This window comes from Drosophila mojavensis, unplaced genomic scaffold (assembly GCF_018153725.1).
Source record: "Drosophila mojavensis isolate 15081-1352.22 unplaced genomic scaffold, ASM1815372v1 contig_72, whole genome shotgun sequence".
Lineage (NCBI taxonomy): Eukaryota > Metazoa > Arthropoda > Insecta > Diptera > Drosophilidae > Drosophila > Drosophila mojavensis.
Genome location: NW_025318897.1, coordinates 2,146,586 through 2,154,756, shown reverse-complemented (window position 1 = coordinate 2,154,756; position 8,171 = coordinate 2,146,586). Strand labels below are relative to the sequence as shown.

Genomic DNA, 8,171 nt, shown 5'->3' with positions numbered 1-8,171 from the left:
GTTCGCTGGAGGTGACCAGAGATGCTTGGATGACACATTGCCGGAGTTGACGTTAGCGGTCAACAGCAGCGTGTCAGCATCTACAGGGTATTCGGCAGCCTTTATCACGCAAGGGCGAGAGCCAAGGCTGCCCAAATCACTGTTCGACGCGCAAACTATCGGCACCGGCCAGGAGGCACAGAGCCCAGTCGAGAGAGCCAACAAGATGCGCGAGGTGTTCGAGATAGTGCGTCGGAACCTGGAGAGAGCTGGACAGAATCAGGCGCGGCATTACAACCTACGGAGGCGGCAGTGGAAGCCGGCCGTAGGTGACAAGGTGTGGGCAAAGGAGCGTCACTTGTCTAATGCCGCAGAGGGATTCGCAGCGAAACTGGCACCACGCTATGGAGGCCCATATATAGTGGCCAGTTTTGTGTCCCCAGTCATCTGCCGGATCAGGTCGGAGGCAGAGAAGCGGACCAGGACGGCACATGTGGCGGATCTCAAGCCGTGGAGAGGAGACACGGGTGAGCAATAGAGCTGTTTGTTTTTTTGTTTTGGAAAAAAAAAAAAAAAAGTAAGAAGACTCTAGTCGAGACTGCTCGACTAGGATATACCCTGAACCCTCTAATCTGATATTCTAATCAGTCTGCACTTCTTTTCGACACACATACATACACACGCACGTATTAGAACGCGCTCTGCTAACTGCGCAGTAAGCTGCGACTGCGCTTGGGCTGCGCTGTAGTGTGGGAAACATTATAAGAATTTATTTGTTGAATAATTTAATTTTTAGACGTACAATCTTAATGAAACTTTCAGGGCGTAATCATATGGTCAAAATGTATGTACATTCCAAAGCACAAGTCTCTAGTACTTGAAATACGCCTTGTACAAAGGTGAGGGTGAGGGGGTGGATATAGGGGTGGGGGGTAAATAACAATAAAAATCGAAATTATATAAAATACATATAAATCTACATTTAAAATTTGCAAGCTTTAGCTCTAAAGGTGTAGGAGATATAATTAAATAACTAGCTTTCGATAAGGTTTTTAATCGATAATAAAATATCGGGAGTAGTTATCGATATAAAAGGAAAAACTTGATATGCGCGTGATATACACGGACCTAGGAAAAAAAATTTCAAGTCTCTAGCTCTTATATCTTCTGAGATCGACGCGTTCATACATACGGACGGACGGACGGACGGACGGACGGACAGACAGACGGGCAGGGCCAAATCGACTCAGCTCGTCGCCCTGATCAAGAATATATATACTTTGTGGGGTCTGCCACGCCTCCTTCTGCCTGTTACATACTTTTAACAAAACCATTATACCCTGATTTCTCATTGTAAATGGGATCTTTTTTAATCGATCGAAAACCAGTTATAAAATTATATCTTCTACACCTTTATTGCTAGAGTCTCCAAATTTTTAATGTATGCTTATATGCAATTTATACAATTTCGGTTTTTGTTATTGTTTTACAAAAGTGAGGGTGAGCGGGTGAATTTAAGGGTGGGGGGTAAACCCTTAAATTCACCCGCTCACCCTCACTTTTGTAAAAAGCGTATTTCAAATACTAGAGACTTGTGCTTTAGCATTTATAACATGGATATGCATGTAAATGCATATCCATGTTATAATCATAATCTGAAAGTTTCATGAAGATCGTACGTCTACAAAAAAAGTTATTAAGCAATTAAGTTCTCATAGTAAGCGCTCACTGCCGCCCATGCGTGTTTATGCTTGTGTGTGTATATGTATGTAATCGTTTGTGTATGTGTGTGTGTGTGTGTGTATGTGTGTGTATGTATGTGTGTGTATGTATGCCAGTGTGTGCGTGCGTGCGTGTGTGTGTGTGTGTGTGTGTGCATGTTTCTTGGGTAAGCTGAAAGACGCGAAAAATTATTGAAATAGCTATTACTCCAAGGGTTCAGGGGATCTCGTAGTCGAGTAGTCTCGACTAGAGCTTTCTTACTTGTTTTATATGGTTTTGTGCGAGGGCATATTCAGTATTACTATTAATAAAAATGCCGCGTACTAGAAGATCTAATCTTTCCCGGCGGACCCATAATGCAATTAGGCAACGGAATAGAGTGAGTCAATTATCCGACGAAGAACGAGAAATCGCCCGAGAAGAGCGCCGCGTTAGTACCCAGCAAAGAAGGGCCTTAATTCGTGCTTCTCAAAGAGAGACAGCCCGTGAAACGGCATTAAGAAATGGTTCAAGGATTGATTTGAATCGAGCAGCGCTTCGATATGATTGCACCATTGACTACAGCTTGCATCGTTTAGTTTGCATTGGTCCAATGGACGTTGTTTACCAGCATTGTGGCGCAATAAAATTTGCTGGTGAAACGCCCCTGCCTTTGTTGTAAACTGACATTACCATTAGTGGTCCCGCCACCAGAACCATTGCGTTCCCTACTTTTCTAGCGAGCACTCAAAAATACAATGCCTGTTTCCAAATGACTTCATTTGGGGCGAAAATTATTGAAGAACACGAATATAATCCAAAAATCGATGATGTGGCAATCCTAATTGTTGCTGAAAGCTTGGAAGCACGTGATATTGTGCTTACACGACGCAATACTGGGCAACTACAAAGAATATATGAAACGCACCGTTCATATGACGCGTTACAATACCCGCTGATGTTTTGGCAAGGAGACGATATCACTTTTATATCAAAATGATTAATCCATTGAATGGTAAAATCAATCATTGTTTTCATTTTAACTTTATATACATTTCATTCTGTTTGCTTTTGGTACACAAAAAAGTTGTCACTCTTAATTTAGTAGAGTAGCTTATTAGGGGTTCTAAAATACAATTTTTACTGTATTTGTTTCAGGTGGGGAAACTACCAAGAAGGTTAGTTCGATGAATTATTACGCATATTGTTTGATAATTCGTGAAAATTCTTACAATTATCTATATTAATATTTTTTGTATTATTGTATTACGTTCATAGAAGCCTAAATTAGTTCAGCTAAAAGGTAACACGACATTACTTACTGGTTTTAATACAAAAATTTGACAGCTCCGAAATTAAAGAACTTTTAGGGAAAATAACGTATTTTTCAAGTATTCCCAAATTTTTCAGTATTTTAAAAATACATACTGCTATTCGGGGCGGAGACAAATCCAACAAATCAAAAACCATGAAAATTGGTGCAGCAGATCTCGAATTATAAGTTTTCTAACAAACTCGACTTTGTTTTATATATATAGAGACTGTTAGGCGGTACGAAGTTCGCCGGGACAACTAGTTTAAAATAAAAAGAAGAAGAAAAAAAAGCCGGCAAAAATGTTGCTCAAAAATGCATAATTTCGGCTGCGAAACGCATCTGAGGCTGGAAAACTACAGTTGCCACCAGGAAAATTACGGTAATTTTTAACTGCGCGCGCACGACAGCAAGCAGTGTACAGAACTGCACCGAAAAACTTAGCTGCCAGTGCATGCGCAATGCACAATGCACAGATACAACAACAAAGCAGTGCATGCGCAAGCAGCACTCATATACGGTACATGCGCAACAACAATGCGCGCAGCTGAAAAACAACAACAAACCGCACGCATTCCAGGCGAAAGAATTTCTGCACACACCCACACAGCGAATCGAGAGCAAGCGAGCGTAGGCAAGGGTCAAGTGCCTACGTCGGCTGCTCAGCGATCGCTAGCGCACGAAGCGGCACGAAGATGTCAAAGTGAGCGACATATAAAACCGCCAACAACAAAACGTACAGAGACAACTAAAACAGCCAACAACAAAGCGACAGAAACAACTAAAACAGCCAACAACAAACCACACAGCGACATATAAAACAATCACTACCGAAGAGATACATAAAAGGGCCAAAAACAATGCAACGCAGCAGAAGAGCCACCGAATGGCTATGTATGCGTGCGCCGATGGGAGTGTGGAAAAAACGGTATCTGGACGATACCGTAGCTTGCCTGGAATTCAGCCATAAGGCAGGGAAGGCTAGAGTCGGTCGATCCGAGGATCCGTTATGCTGCCGCCCACGCAACGGCGACGCGGCAGCCTAAGGGTATAAAATGGGCAGGAGAGCTTTGGCTCGGCCTATGTTGTGAAAGTAATTATGGAGAGTAGACGCACCGTGATCAACAAGTTCGACTACGCTGGAGCGGCACGAGGAGCAAGCAGGGTGGACACACCGGTGTCCAGTCGACGCACACGACGCGGTAGAGCGCGGCTGCCGCCGGTGAGGCTGCCATTTCACCCGTACACGCAGCCGAAGAGACGGCTACGACGCCATCGGCCCTACCTGGAGCTGGAGCCGTCATCCAGCGAGGAGACGAGCGTGGCCACATCAAGCTCGTGGTCGCCGGACAGCTCGACCAGCGTGGGATCGAGCGAAGGAACGCCGACCAGCGATGCCGAGGACGTGGGCGGGTCATGGTCGCCCGTGGGCTCGCCCGGTGTCGCGACGGCGCCAACCTGGGAGTGGCTGGAAGAGGAGCGGTGGGACGAGACGCTGGTGAGCAGTTACGTGCGCAACGGCAGATACTCGCCGACGCGACCGTTGTGGCGCCCACCACGGCCACCCACGCCGCACCGGGCGATGCCGACCGGCGACGAGGAGTACGAAGAGGACGGCGAGCCCATCTTAATAGTGGACAGCGACGAGGACGAAGAGGAAGAGTTGATCGAAACCATCGTCATCTCAGACTCGGAAGACGAAGAGGCGCCTGAACCCCCTCGGGTAAGTGCCAGTTATGCTGGAAAGGTGGTGGGGGGTCGCCTGGAGCACCGCGCCGAGGTGATCATAACTTGAAGCTTGCCCCTCACCCCGAAGCCCGCGGGGTTTACACTCGAAGAAATTACAACACCAGCAAGGCCGCAGACGCCACAGCAGGCGACACCATCGCCGCCCGCACCACTGGAGGCAACGGCGAGCATTGACGAGGCGTGGCGGCCTATTCGGTTGCCCGCCCGGCCGACACTGCAACGCCACACGTCGGAACCAGCACCGCCACCACCTACGAGGCCAGTGTTACAACGGCAGATGTCGTTGCCCGACGCGGGAGCAGCGCAGTGGCTGGAGCTGCGCCGCCCGGATGGAGGCCCAAGGCAGTGGGCGCACCGCCCGCATCGTCTGGGCAAGGGGCATAAAGTATCGGGTGCGGCGGGCACGTACCGGATGCAGAGTATTTCAATACGCCTAAAAACCATACCATGAAGGTTTTTCTTAAATGAAACACGGTATATGTAGGCGCAACGCAAAAAGTTTATTTAACACAATATTCAGTAACAAGTACACTTCTTCACGTACCGCGACGATTTGAACTTAACTAACCGAGCCGACACACTGACATTGATCTTACACAATGAACTTACTGAATGAACTTTGGCTCGACTTACAGCACGCTTATATACCTACTTCTACTACATATCGAATGTTCTGGATGTCTCCTTATGCTTCTATGTTTGCGTCTATTTCATAATCCAGAACATTCGGTTTCTTATTCTAGAGACAAATGTGCGATCAGCCGACGACTGTGTTTACCGTTAGCTCAAATGCCCACTTGATGATGAGTTTTTCGAGATCAATCCTCAACACCCTCCCTAAAACTCAACATCTCCTTCATATTGTGACTCATGGGCCTAGAAACCCAAATCGGCAATCACCGCATCCAGTTCATCCTGCAGATTGGTAGCTCTGGAGCGCACCTGTGAATTTGGTCCTGCAAATTATCCACGTTCGCCTGCAGCAGCACATTGCACTTCTTCATTGCTGCAAAGCGACTCTCGTGCTTCTTCACGCGCGGCTCCAAGTTGCTCTTCTTGGCGGAATTGGGAGCATCTTCTGCCTCGGATTCACTGTCCGGTTCTGCTTCGCTCTCCTCTGATTCGGATTCTTCTGACTCCTCCTCGGACTCTTCCTCTTCCTCCTCCTGTTCCTCTTCGGCTGCCTCCTCTTCTTCTTTGTCCTCGGCATCGATCTCGTCCTCGTCCAGCTTCATCGATGCGGCCATCTTTTGCACCTCTTTCTCCAGTTTCTTGAACTTTTTGTTCTCCTCTTTGAGTATAACATGATTCTTCTTCATGGCTTGCTTCAGCGCATCCTTCTCCTTCTTGGCCGCCTCCTCCTTGACCTTCAGTTTGGTTAGCTTGCTGCTTAGCACCTTCACCTCCTTGCCCATTCGTCGCTCGCGTCGCTCTGTCTTCTTCTCCTCCGGCTCATCGGGATCGCTCTCGCTCAACTCCAGCTCCAGTTCGGGTGAGCTGTCGCGTCCGAAAAGTGGATCGCTCGGTCTTCTCGAGCCATCAAATGTGCCGCCCTTATGATTGCTCCCCTTCTCACCGTAGTAATCATCGTCCTCGTCCTCGTCGTCGTAAGCAAAGCGAAAACTAATGCGCGGTCTGTTAGTGCTTGGTGTCGTATTTGCCTGCAAAGCAGCTGCCAATTTGCGCTCGAGCAATTGTATCTGTCGCTTTTGTTCCTCGATTTCTGTTTTCGCCTCGACTAGCAGTTTGCCCGTGTCGTGATAGTTCTTCTCCACCTCCTTGGAGACCTTGCGCGCGTCCTCGACTTCACGTTTCAGTGAGTTGACATATGGTGGCTACAATAACATTGGAGCCATACTCCAGATTCTTTTCGCGCGACTTCTCACGCTCCAATTCCGTCTCGAGCGTACGTATTTTGGCCAAGAGCTTCTGGTGGTGCCAGCATCTGCTTGGTGCTCTGCAAATCGTCACGCAACTTGTCGATATCGTCCAGTTCATCGGGACTCTCCTCATCGATGGACATGGTCAAGACAATGCTGGGCCTGGAGCTGCCCGCACCACTCGCCGACCCACTGTTCGCACTGTTCAGCGCATGGCTGCTGGGCGCCTCGCTCAGCATATTGACCTTGGACAGGGACTTGTGCAGCTGCTCCTCGATGGTCATCTGGCGTCCGAACTTGCGCAGACCCTCCAATATGGGCTTGCTGCGATCGTTTGTCTGCGTGGGCCTCAGTCGAACGCCGCCCTGGATTTGCTTGAGCAGTTTGTTGTGCGAGTTGTCCTTCTCTGTTTCATAGATGAATTTATCGTCCACTTTGGTCATCGATTTGCATGTCAATATGGGCTGAGATCTGTCGTTGCATGCCACGTGGCGCAGCTTCTTGCCGCTCTCCACCTCCTTCATCATCTCGGACCAGTCGGGCCGTCTGCGTGGTCGTGACTTGAGCTTCTCGAGCGTTTGCTTTTGCGTTTCGCTGAGCACCCGCTTCTCGCCGGGCGCCAATGGCGGTGGTGGAGCCTTTGGCACCAACGAGGGCAGCGGCGGTGGCGCTGGAACGTTACCTACGCCTATCCTCTGGGGCTCCAAAAATTCTTCATAAGTAGAATACCAATCTCGACGCCTTGACATGTGATCAGAAGCTCCTGAGTCGATCACCCACACGTCATCTTCTCTGCCGTCCCTGCTCGCAATCAATCCTTTCCTCGATGATTCACCCAATTCTCCTTGATTATTTTCCGCTTGACTTCCTGCATTTCTCCTTTGGTGACAGGTGTTGCTCTTGTGGCCTTTCTTCTTGCATATATAACACCTGTAGCAGTCCTTCTTCAGATGTCCCATCACGCCGCAGTTATAGCACTTCATAATTTTCTTCTTATTTTCATGTTCTCTTTTATTTTTTCCGTTGTCGGCAACTAACGCTGTTGACTCTTCAGGTACCACTTCTTGTTCTTTTGACCGCATTTCTTCTGTCATTAAACGAGTCGTCAAATTGTTCAATGTTCTTTTGCTGTCTTCGACCGAATCCCACGCACCATGAAAATAGTTAAACTTTTGAGGCAAAGATGACAGGATTCGCGACATTAACATTGTTTCAGGCACAGCACTTCCAAGATTTTTCATCTTGCTCCACAAAACTTCCAACTTTGAAATATTGTAGTCCACACTCTCACTTTCAATCCATTTGAAATCAAAAAACTGTTTCTGAATAGCCGATAAATTTTCTCCTGATTTCATATCATACACTGAGTTCAATTTTATCCACATTTCTCTTGCTGTTTTGCAGCTCACAATCAATTCCATCGGTCTTCTCTCGATAGAATGAATAATTATTTTCCTTGCAGTCTTATCAGCTTTCAAGAACCTTTTCGAGTCTCTCTCGTATGTTGCAGACTCCTGTGTCGGACACGTCAAACTACCTTCACAAACGGC

The 8,171-nt window shown here is 47.6% G+C and overlaps 1 pseudogene; it reads right to left on the bottom strand.

The window, feature by feature from the left end:
- Positions 1–5,589: 5,589 nt before the first annotated feature.
- LOC26528210 lies at positions 5,590–7,801 on the bottom strand (annotated as a pseudogene).
- Positions 7,802–8,171: the final 370 nt, after the last annotated feature.